This window comes from Chelonia mydas, chromosome 9, assembly GCF_015237465.2.
Source record: "Chelonia mydas isolate rCheMyd1 chromosome 9, rCheMyd1.pri.v2, whole genome shotgun sequence".
Classification (NCBI taxonomy): Eukaryota; Metazoa; Chordata; order Testudines; family Cheloniidae; genus Chelonia; species Chelonia mydas.
In genome coordinates, this window is record NC_057855.1 from 43,391,926 (window position 1) to 43,403,437 (window position 11,512).

At 39.6% G+C, this 11,512-nt stretch overlaps 1 protein-coding gene across 4 annotated transcripts in view; it reads left to right on the forward strand.

Annotated features, from left to right (window-relative positions):
- Positions 1-11,512, forward strand: part of LOC102940836 (glypican-5) — a 614,981-nt gene that overhangs the window by 585,961 nt on the left and 17,508 nt on the right. The window lies entirely within an intron of this gene.

Genomic DNA, 11,512 nt, shown 5'->3' on the forward strand with positions numbered 1-11,512 from the left:
ACTTGGGGTACCGGGCAAGCTAATTAAGCCTAAACATGAAACCATGATAAACGCGTCTCTGCTACTGTAATAAAAACAGATGTTTCAGAGAAATGTAAAACATGCTTGGCATGTTTTGAACACATGCTTTCAGCTTGTCTGCATTTGAATAAGTCCTATATTAATACACACAACATTGTGAAACCTTTTGTTGTGGATGACTGACTGATTACTGAGCTACCACTGATACACCCAGGTTGGATGTTTTAGACGATTTCTTCCCAAGGAAAGGAATGAAGATTGGCCTCTCTTGACATTTTTATCATTGTGGAGGCTGAAGCAGTTATCTCTGTGGGTTTACTTTTTAGCTCTTGGAACTAATAGAATTTTATTGTGCCTCATGAAAATCATGCCTGGCTTACTGTAGCAGCTGTATATCAAAAGCAAAACAAATATAGGAACAGACTTCCTTACTACTGTATGGCTCAGTCAATGGGATACTGAATACCTTGCTTGCACATAAGTTTATATAGAGTACTGATTGCTGGGAGTGGTGGAAGGAGGCTGCCATTACAGTTTAAGTATGACTTCTGTGTGCCAGACATCTCAACTTGTCCTGCAGTTATCCCACACTCTCGCCTTTCTCTCACACATTTTATTTTTATTACAGTAGTGCCTAGAAGCTCCTGCAAACTTTGGAGCCCCGAGATGCTAGGCACAGTCCCTGTCCTGAAGAGCTTACATTCAAAGTTCACAAAGGGTGCGGATAGGAAGAAATATTGTCTCCATTGTACCCAGAATAAGTGATTTGCCCACAGGCACACAGGAAGTCTGTTGAAGAATAAGGTTTTAAACCCAGGTATTCTGAGCCCCCATCCAATCCTGTACTTACAAGTTCATCCTTCCTCCCATCTAGTTTTTCTAGAATTTGTCCCTCACCTGAGGTCCCAGATGGAATAGATTCATAAATTCCAAGGCCAAAAGGAACCACTGTGATCATCTATTCTGACTTCCTTACAACACATGGCATAGAATTTCCCACAAATAATTCCTAGAGCAGATCTTTTAGAAAAACATCCAATCTTAATTTAAAAATTGTCAGTGATGGAGAATTTGCCTTTTGTTGAATGACTTTTGTTAAATTGTTCCAATGGTTAATAACCCTCTGTTAAAAATTTACACCTTATTTCCAGTCTGGATTTGCTTAGCTTCAGCTTCCAGCTATTAGATCATGTTATGCCTCTCTCTGCTGGATTAAAGAGCCCCTTATCTAGTATCTTTTCCCCATGTGGATAGTTATAGACTGATCAAGTCATCCCTTAACTTTCTCTTTGTTAAGCTAAATAGATTGAGTTCCTTGAGTCTATTGCTCTAAGGCATGTTTTCTAATCTTTAATGATTCTCCTGGCTCTTCTCTGAACCCTCTCCAGTTAACAGCATCCTTCTTGAATTGTGGGCATCAGAACTGGTCATGGTATTCCAGCGGTGGTTGCACCAGTGCCAACTATAGAGGTCAGCTAGCCCTTACAATGTTGTGTCCCAAGGTATCTTCCTCTCCCTGACCTAAACCCATTGAGATAACTATTTAAATGAGTAAATTGAGGGAAGTCAGCTGTCATCAGTTCAGTTCTGGGTAGCCAAGGATTTCACACATCAAAGTTTCCAGAATGGAAAGGAAGGTATCCTTAGAAACTTGTTTTGAAGTTTTCATTTGTGCATCTACTATGTATTGTATTAATTCCAGGGGGCTTCCTTAGCATTTCTATAGCTCCTCATTCACTACTACCTCAAGCCACAATCCTACAAGGAGCTTTGTGTGGAAACAGCCTATCAGGTACACATTTCTCAGATTCATATGAAGAATCTGATAGACTAAGAACATTACATAAATTCAGAGACCAAAAAGGTATTACTATTTATCTAATTCAGAGGTCATTTTGGCTCCAAAGCTTGTGTACTAAACTTACTTCTGACTGCTTCAATAAACATCACATTATCTACCACATCCTTTTTTTCTGCAGAAAAATCTACGCTCAAAAATTCAACGTTTTTGGAATTGCAAATTATGAATTCTCCAATCTTGATGGGAGGGTCTTTTTGACAGTTGGAGAGTTCTCAAATTCCCCTCTAAGAGGGATAATCTTTCATTTCTCCTATTTGTCTGCCGCAGCTACATTTGAAAATAATTAGTATTGGTCACGATGTCAGAATAATACATCATTTGGAGATTGTTGGTGCTGTTGAATAATTATGCATTTTAGGGATATTACATTGTTTTGAGATTTCAGGGCTCCTTCCTTGGGATATGTAAAAGTAATTTCAGCTTGTGCTCCCGAAGGTGATAAAAAGCTAATAATAATACTGCAGCACCTACTGTAATTTAAGAGCCTGTTCCAGCAGGTTGCACCTTGCTTTAATTTTCTCACTAAGCTAGAAGTAAAACTCACCAAGTGACTGAGCACCAACGTCAAGAATCACTGCATGTACTGATACCTCACTTGAAACATATGTTATAATTCTCATTCCAACCATGATAATTCACTCATGACCAAGGCACAAATTGCCCAATATATACACTGATACCTTTTGTCTTTTCAAAGTACAGTGCTTGCAGGAAAGCCTGGGGAGACCCTGTCAGGTTTGACTTTGTGCAATTCATGGCGGGGGGAGAACCAAACCCAGGAAAGGTCACAGATTTCAGTACAGTGAAAGTTCTCCCCAAAAGCTGACATTCCTTAAGGTGTTTGGGAACTGGCTCAAGTTCTGTATTTCGTTTTGTCCTAGCCTAGAGGTGTAGTGGTAGTAGCTGGTCCCTCCAGCTCTCTCCGCAATGCACTAAGCCCATATAATCATGAGTAGACTGGTAAATATCTCTGCATTTGGTTTTATTCAAAACAAACTCTGTGACTCTCTTCAAAGCAAACCCCACAGGGGTTGTATGTTCGTCTCGCATAATGATCCCGAGCCTCCTATGTGCACACACTCCACAGCTGTCAGCTGATCACATGCAGGCTGCATGAGGAATAGTACTCATGAGCCCATGGCTCACTTCCCATTCCACAAACATCACTGTTTTACCTCTTGCACTAAAGTAGAATCGGTTGCCTGTCAGTAATATTCTCCTCACAGTGCAGCCACCAGATGGTGAGACTAAGAAGAGATGGACTTGTCAATATCCAGTTCAAATGGTCATCTGAAGCTTATCCAAGTGCCCCATACTTTGAGAAGATCACCCTTCTTACCTCTTCTCTTTGCTGCCGCTCTTCATTGACAATAGCACCACTGGCAGTCAAAGGGGACTTGGCAGTCTCTCCTTTGCCTCAGTGGAAGCATTATTTTGTCAGGGATTGAGGGAGGCAAGTACAGCAGTTTCTGTGAGGGGAGGCACCACAGCACACTAATTTTTTGGTAACGTCAGAGAAAGGTTCGAGCTCAGCTCACTCCGACAGAAGAGCAAAAATTAATAGTTCTCATTTGAATTAAATTTGCTTGCCCATCCCTCAGAGCGTCGATAAAAAATCCTAACACACACTTAAGCAGGACTTCCTGGTTGTGTTCAGTAGAGGGCAGTAGTATTTGTACACACTAGTAAAGAATTTGATGATCTTTAATTGGCCATGTCAGGGCCAGGACCAGGGCAACACACTGCAGAACAATTACATGAAAGCTACAGGGACACAATACAAGGCCTCACATGTTCAACTTCCCCTAGCATGCTGGCTAGCCTCTCCAAAGGAATGTATTGATTGGTGTGAGTATTTATGAGACTCTCAGTCCCATCTGAGAGGCAGTTACATTACTGTATAGCAATCTGTGGTTAGATCTTTGAGCTGAAGATAACACTAAATGTTCTAAACATCAATGTCAAGTAATTTTCATTAAGTGTTTTGTTTGTGTTGTCAAGAGGCAACTTTAACAACAGCTAACAAGGATGCAAGATCAATTAAACAGTGGCCCAGATCCTCTGGTCTAGATGAGCTGTACTCAGTGCAAAATGGGGGGATCTTAGCGGATTTTGAGCCATCTTTACTGATTAGGGACAGGTCTAGTCCTCAGCAGGAGTCAGAGCAGCCTCAAGGCTGCTCTAATTGACATTCAATTGCCCCAACCCCAAACAGCTGTTCCAGCAGCTGGGGGTCACTGGGATTATGGATGTTCCAGCCATACCCTTTACACAGGGGATCAAGATGAGGGGATGGCATACAAGCCACTACGGTGGCTATATGCCACCACATATTAACATCAAAAGCAGAGGGAATCCTCCACTGCCCATTTAAACTGGCTTTATGGCTGCTTTGTGTCTCATGAGAGCAGAGCAGGGTCCAGGATCTGGCCCATCTCAGCTGTGTGTTACTGTTTTACCATAATAAACCCTAAATGTATTGACTCAGTTTTGAATTATATTTTCCACACTTTAAACTTTCTTAACCACCCCAGTGAATTTGAATGTACCACCTTTGCTTGCTGTAGGCAGCAGCTAAGACCTAAGAATGAGGTTTAGGTTCTGTTTTTAGAATGGTCAGTTTCTAAAAGAAAAGCAGGCCAGAGACTGTCTTCAAGATCTACCTCAAGTAAATTCAGAGAAACAACTAGCAAGAGCATCTGCAATAGTGTCATCTGGTGACTTCCCAAAATGTTACATCCTCTGCTTACATAAGAAAAAAAATCTTATCAAGTTCACTGATGATTAGTACTAACAAAGACCTGAATTTATTCTCTGCCAAATATTTCATAACTTAATGTTTGAATATTCATAACAAATCAACGTTTCAGTCTCTCAGGCAGTTTTACAACACAGCCAGCATCATAAATGTAATGATTGTCCCTGTCTTAGGGTTTCTCTGAGGAGCTGGCAACAAATTACTAGGTTTGATCATCAACAGTGTTAGAAAATTGGCATCTGATCTGGAAATAGAGCTTTGCAATTAATCAGAATCACCCGACTGCAACTTGAGCGAAGGTCTATGGGTACAGCTGAACATTCCTCCACTATTCATCTCTATCTTGGTTAGTGTCATTAGGCTTTGACAGGTTATCACTGATCATCCAGAATCTGTATGCACACCACTCTGTTTCCTGGCAAAGAGGTGAGGCTTTAACATTCCTGTTGTAACATCTGGATGTGTTTTAGCTGCAAGCTTTTCTTGAGCGATAGTTCACCTGATGAGTTAGCTTTAACTGCTGATTTATGAAAGACAAAATCAAATGTAACCAATAACTCAATAGTAGTTGAGCACGGTCACATGTTAGTGTATTTATGTTCTCCAGCATGAAACAGTAGAGGTCTACTCCACTGCGCTTAGCTTTTTACAAACAGGTGTTTCACAATCTGTTCTCTTTTTCTGTTGGCGATTGGGTTGCACATAGTGCAGGGTAAGTGTTATGTGAAGGAAAACATAGCTGTGTGCTAATTGTTGAAATTCTTGTGACAAATCATGAACTTTTCTTTTTGTACCTACCCAAGGAAATCATAGGGCTTGTCTTCACTGCAGAGATCATTTGATCACACAAAAACCCTTAATTGGAGTCCCTGTCGCACCTTAGAGACTAGCAAATTTATTTGGGCATAAGCTTTCGTGGGCTAGTGGGTTCTAGCTGATACAGACTAACATGGCTACCACTCTGTAACCTTAATTGGAGTGTGGGGGTATGAGCTAAAGCTCACTTGAGCACAACTGGTTGGCTGCTAACATGAGCACTCTGCAGTGGAGATGCAGGCTGTGTCCTTTGAGTGCCACTAGTCCTCCAATGTCTTCCCACAATTCCACTCATATGTCCAGAAAGGACAGACATGTTCTCCCACAAGTCACTGGGAAAGAAATCCTAGAGTAGCTCAACTTACTGCAGATAATCATGGGGTGGGACCCCAGAAGTCTTCGTGCTTCTCACAAGTGAGTGCAGTGTCAGTGTGAACACAGCAGCTCAAGTGTCATTTCACAGTTTGACTGCTCTCACTCCAGTGAGGCTAAATTGAGAGGAGTAACTTGAGTGTAGATAACTTGAGTAAGTTCTGCAATGAAGACATTGCCGTACGTTCTTGGCATGTGTCTTCCTTGCGAATGCTCTTTCAAATCTGTTATACCCAATAGTTCGATCAGATATAGGGATGACAGATTTTGGAAAGGCTATCTTTCTTACAGGCACATTTAGCAACATGAATGTACATCCATCTATTGTTTATTATTTTATTTTAAACTTTTGAATGAAGTCTTTATTTGGATTGTATCTAACAAATGGTTATGTTTCAAAGTAGGCATTTAACATCCTTGGTACTATGTCAGTTGTCAACCTTAAACCATGAGAGAATTCTCTGATTATAGTGTGATTGGATACAATGTTTGGAGGGGAAGGGGGACAAGGTGACACCAAATATCTCTGGAAACTGCTACAGTTTATAAAGGAATGATTAGATTTTATTTGGAATTCTTCAGATGCAAGTATATGTAGAAGACATAAATTGAAAAAATTACATAATGCTTCCCTTCAATAAAATTAATTCAGTGAACTTTGGCAAAAAGGCAAAGAATCTGTAAACAGATAACATTGATTGAGCTTTTATATATTATTCTGATACATTTGGCCTTGTATTATCAATAAACGTTTGAAAAAGTAGAAATAAATATACTTGCATACCTTAAATGTTTATGATGTGCAAGGCAACTGAGCTGGCTGAATGCTGGGAAGTTGTTCACAAATATTTTCACAAGATCAGAATTGGAATTTGATTTGACCATGCTCATAAACTTTCTTCCACCTTTCCACCAACTCTTGTGGAATCATTTATTGTTTGAACAAATGTTTGGGGAGGAGCTCTTCTTTGTGCAGGAATGCATGCCCACCCATGCCTCCATTCCCCTAAAAAGTGTGCACAAATAAACGTATATTCCCTAGAATCCTATATTCACATTCAAACACTCAATCAAAGTGTAAGGTGATCACCCAGCAATACTTTGTGTATTGACATGGTATGTTTGGGAGGAAGAAAGTAACAGTGTTTTACAACTCATGTCTGTTTCCTACAAAATTAATAAATACAACTTTAAATTAGAGGGAAGACAGACACTCAGAGTCTCGCCACTCTTGGCTTTTGGCCCTCTTTCACCACAAAATCCATTTCACAAACATCCAACCCTGGCTTGCTCAGTTCCTGGTCCTATGACTGTACAATCTTCCTCTGCTATAAATTAATTCTTCCTCCAGTTCTTTCATCTTCCTAGCCACACAGCACTACTTTCCCACCCTCAGATCTCACACCACCTATTTCTCACCATGTAACATCTTGCTGACATCAAAGTGATTGCCAAAGTTCAACCATGATCTCCCAACTCCTCCTCTTCCCCTTCTATCACTTGTCACCTCCTCTGCCATATAACCACCACCACCACCAAGTTTTCTCACTTGTCTCATTTCCAGCTCCTCCCTTTTCCTTGTTCCTTAAATTTATTCATTCTCTTTTGGCTATGACACTGAAACTATTCTTGCCAACATCTCCAATGACGTCTTCCTAGCCATATTTCGCATCCACTACTCCATTCTCATCCTCCTTGATTTGTCTGGTGTGCTTCATACTTCACACCCTCATTCTGGAAATCTTGTTCTCCACTGTTCTTTTTTGTTCCTTCATTGTCTCTCTTGGTGGGTCTTCCCCTGAATGACTACTCACCATGGACAGCACACAAATAATCCATGGGCTCAACTTTTTTCATAAAATAATACTATTTGAGTGACAAATTAGTAAAAAAATCATGATGTGTTCAGATAACTTACCAACAGAAAAAGGGGCATATCTGACTAACAAATCAGATTATTCACAACAAATAATTCTAAAAGAAAGTAAAACACTGAAATTCACCTTGCTATCCTAGTGCCTCTGTCAAAGCATTTAGTCCTCTGAAGATCACCTCATGACAGCTGGAACTACTCAAATCCTCCCGCTCATGTGCAGTTGTCACTTTTTAAATGCCTAAGACAATATTAATTCAGCATTATTTGTATTGTGGTTGCACCTGGAGCCCCAGTCATGGACTAGGACCACATTGTCCTAGGTGCTATATAAACAGAGAACACAAAGATGGTCCTGCTCCAAAGAACTTACAAACTACATTTCCTAATGCTGCACTTCACAGATATTCCCTATATTAAATACAGTGAAGTTACTAAAATATATATAATTAATTAATTAATTAACTGAAATATAATAAATAAAACATAACATCAAGATCCAGTGTTGCCAATTCTCTCAATTTTATCACAAGTCTCATGTTATTTGGAATCTTCTTAAAGCCTGAGCTCCTGGAGCCATGTGATTACACAAGACTCTCAGCTTTCAATTTTTTAAAAGTCATGGTTGTGGAGAAAAGCTTTAAAGCATGAACCCTAAAGTCTCAAAAAAACAGAAGGATAATGTAAAAAGAATCCAAAGTTTATTTTTAAAAGAAATATTATGACTTTTTGGGGCTTGACTCTTGGTTTTTGAAGGTTTGGGGTTGGCAGTACTAGGATTGGGATTTTGTTTCGCCAGTGGTAACACTGACACATGTTTAAGTACAACCACTATTCTTTCCTATGGGAATGTCAATGCGAAACGGAACATAAGCAGACCCAATTATGATGAGATGAGAGACATGAGTAAGCAAACACCAAAACACGTGAGTAAGCAATGGAAACGCTCATCAAAGTGCAATAAAATGTTAAATACTTATAAGAGTTAAGTTTGTAGAATAAAAAGTAAATACATGTTTGAAAAAGAATTTAAACCACGGTAGGTCCTTTTTAAAACGGTGCATCTTAAAATATCAGTTGTGCACAGTTAAACCCCAAATTAGAAATGCATCAGCGAATACCCTTTGCTATAAAGGCAGAGAGAGAGGTTTAAAATGTTAGTCCTTCCCCTGGAAATGTTAAAGGGAGAATTTTCTAATGTATTATTTAGCGCTTGTTATGTAGTGCATTAAGCAGTCACTGCTGAGACAAAGGCTTTTAAAAACCAACAGCCTCCCTGATAGCATTAAATCTTACCTTAGGTTTTTGGTTAAGTCAATATAAAAAAAAATAAATGAATTAATACAGTTTCAGCCCTGCCTGATTTATAGAGGCCAATCAAGTTACAATGCTGGGCATGGCCAAGTGAAAGAGAGGGATAGATTTACCTGAGTGAGGTCTTAATTTAATCAGCTGGCCCAAGAGAGCTGAAGTCAGCAGGCTGGGATGATATAAACCGCAGTAGAGAAACAGAAGTAGAGCTGCCTTTACCCCAGTTGAAAAGGAGAATGACAGTGATGGAAGGGGAAGCTAAGCACTGTCAGAACACACCTATTTCAGTGATTTATTCTTAATTTACTTTAATGACCCTTTGAAGGTTGTCTGTTTTTCCTTGTGTTCTCAGAATACTGATATTTTCTAAATGTTTACCACATGTTTTTCCCCCTCCTTCTATGAACTCTACCACAAAATTATTACTGAAGAGAAACTATAGCTATATGCTCCATAGTGGAACTGTGAGAGCAGCTGGAGGGGCTAACCTGTTTCCACTGTGTATCTGCAAAATCCCTTCCCTGCATTCAACCTTGTTTCAGTTCTAGAAAGTATTAGTTCCTCCCAGATTAATGTTGATATTTTGAGACATATGAAGGAATGCCTTGCATTTATTTTACAGTTTAGGTTGGTGAAAGAACAATGCATATTTTATAATACAATAGCTCATTTTTATTATGAAGTGAGTTTATTGATGGTTGTTGAAAACTACTGACTTGCAGACAATGACCTCAGTTTGCATTTACATTTCTGGAATCTGTTCCACGAATTTGCTCCTATAATTCGGAGTTACCTTAAAATCAGGCTGTTGCTTAATCCATATTACAAATTTAGGCATTTGCTCTCTGTGCCAATATACATTGCATTCATTGTTTTCACAAAGTATGGACATGAACAATGGCTGCTAATTAGTACGCTCTTTTGGGTTTTGCTAGACACTTGGGTGTTTTCAAATGAATTGCACTCGATATTGGATGAAATGGTAATTTTTCTAACAGTGCTAATAAAAAAACTCAAGGACAGCAGGATTTCGGTCCTACACACAGATAGATGTCTTTATTTACTTGGACTTTCCAAAACTACCATCATTAGTCATCTCATTGTTTTAAAAGTCCACATTTTGTATAGGAATCCACTAAGGAAATAATTTTTAACAAGTTCCATGCAAGAAGAAAATGGTTTCAAATTGACTTCATTTGCACTTATCCTTAGAGATGTTGGGTCAGATTCTTGGTTTCCACCAGCCTCCATTGATGAATTGGATGTATTATACCTCAGACTCCACTTGTGCATGCTTCAAAACTGAACACACACACATGCATACGTGTTAATGTGCACCCGTTACAAATTAAGACTAGCACATCATCTAATACTTATTAATCCAAGTACACTCATCTCCACACGGAGAGACCAGGCATCAAACGTACTCCAAAGCATGTTTGAATAATCCTAATGGAAACAAATAGGACAGCATGCAAGCGGCACAGTAGAGCTAATAAGAATGAAATATCAAAAAACATGCCCTAAGGCAAGATCTGCAGGAAGAAACAGAGCCACAGACTCTCACAAAGTAACTTCAGGAATGAAAAGGAATTAATGGGTTTGGGTCCTAATAGGAAATTTGTATGGGGGAAAATAACATTGCTAAATTGTTAATATTTCATCGTTTAAAAAACCAAACTGATTAATGGCCAGGAAATGTAGTTAAATGAGAACTGACCCTGCTAAACAAGCTATTTGCTTCAATAGGGGAATATTTGTAGATTTATCTGATTGGTTTGAGGGGAAAAGATATTTCAAGTTTACCTTTTGATTATTTTTTCTCATTGAGCCTGATTATGCACTCATAATGGGGAGCAAAGGGACATCTCTTTATTGCCTGTGTCATCTACCCATTCAATGGGGAGATGCATCAGGGAGAAAGCAGCTTATGTCAGGCTGCTACATCCCCACCCACTTCATCTGGGCAGAAAGGTTGGGGAATAGTAGGGCCTTGGCTCCACCTAATACCACACTGGTCAGCACAGCTATATCAGTATGTCAAAGGACACACATTGCATTAGGTAAAGGGATGGTGCTGGGTACATTCCCAGGCCCCAGAGAGCAAGGGGAAACCAGGAAGCAGACTGTGAGTGAGTCAGTCTGCTCCCAGGGCAGCCCACCAACACAGTGCCCCATACAAAACCAGACCTGACCCCTAAAATTATGATTTAAAGCATGATTAACCTTACATAATGCCATCAATTGCTAATCCAATACCACAGGAGAAAAACATCATTGGCCTATGGCCAGATCCCATTGCACTTGACATTGTGAAGTTGGATGAGGGCACTAGAAGGAAACAAAGTTTTGGAACCTTCCACTAGAAGGTACTATACATTAAAACTAGTTGTGAAGTGTTTTGTGGCAACAGTCTCGGTTTCAATGAACTTCCACTGAAACACAATTGTGTTGGAAGTGTGCCTCGTTTCCTGCCAGCGAGCTCAGGCTCTTGGGGCTT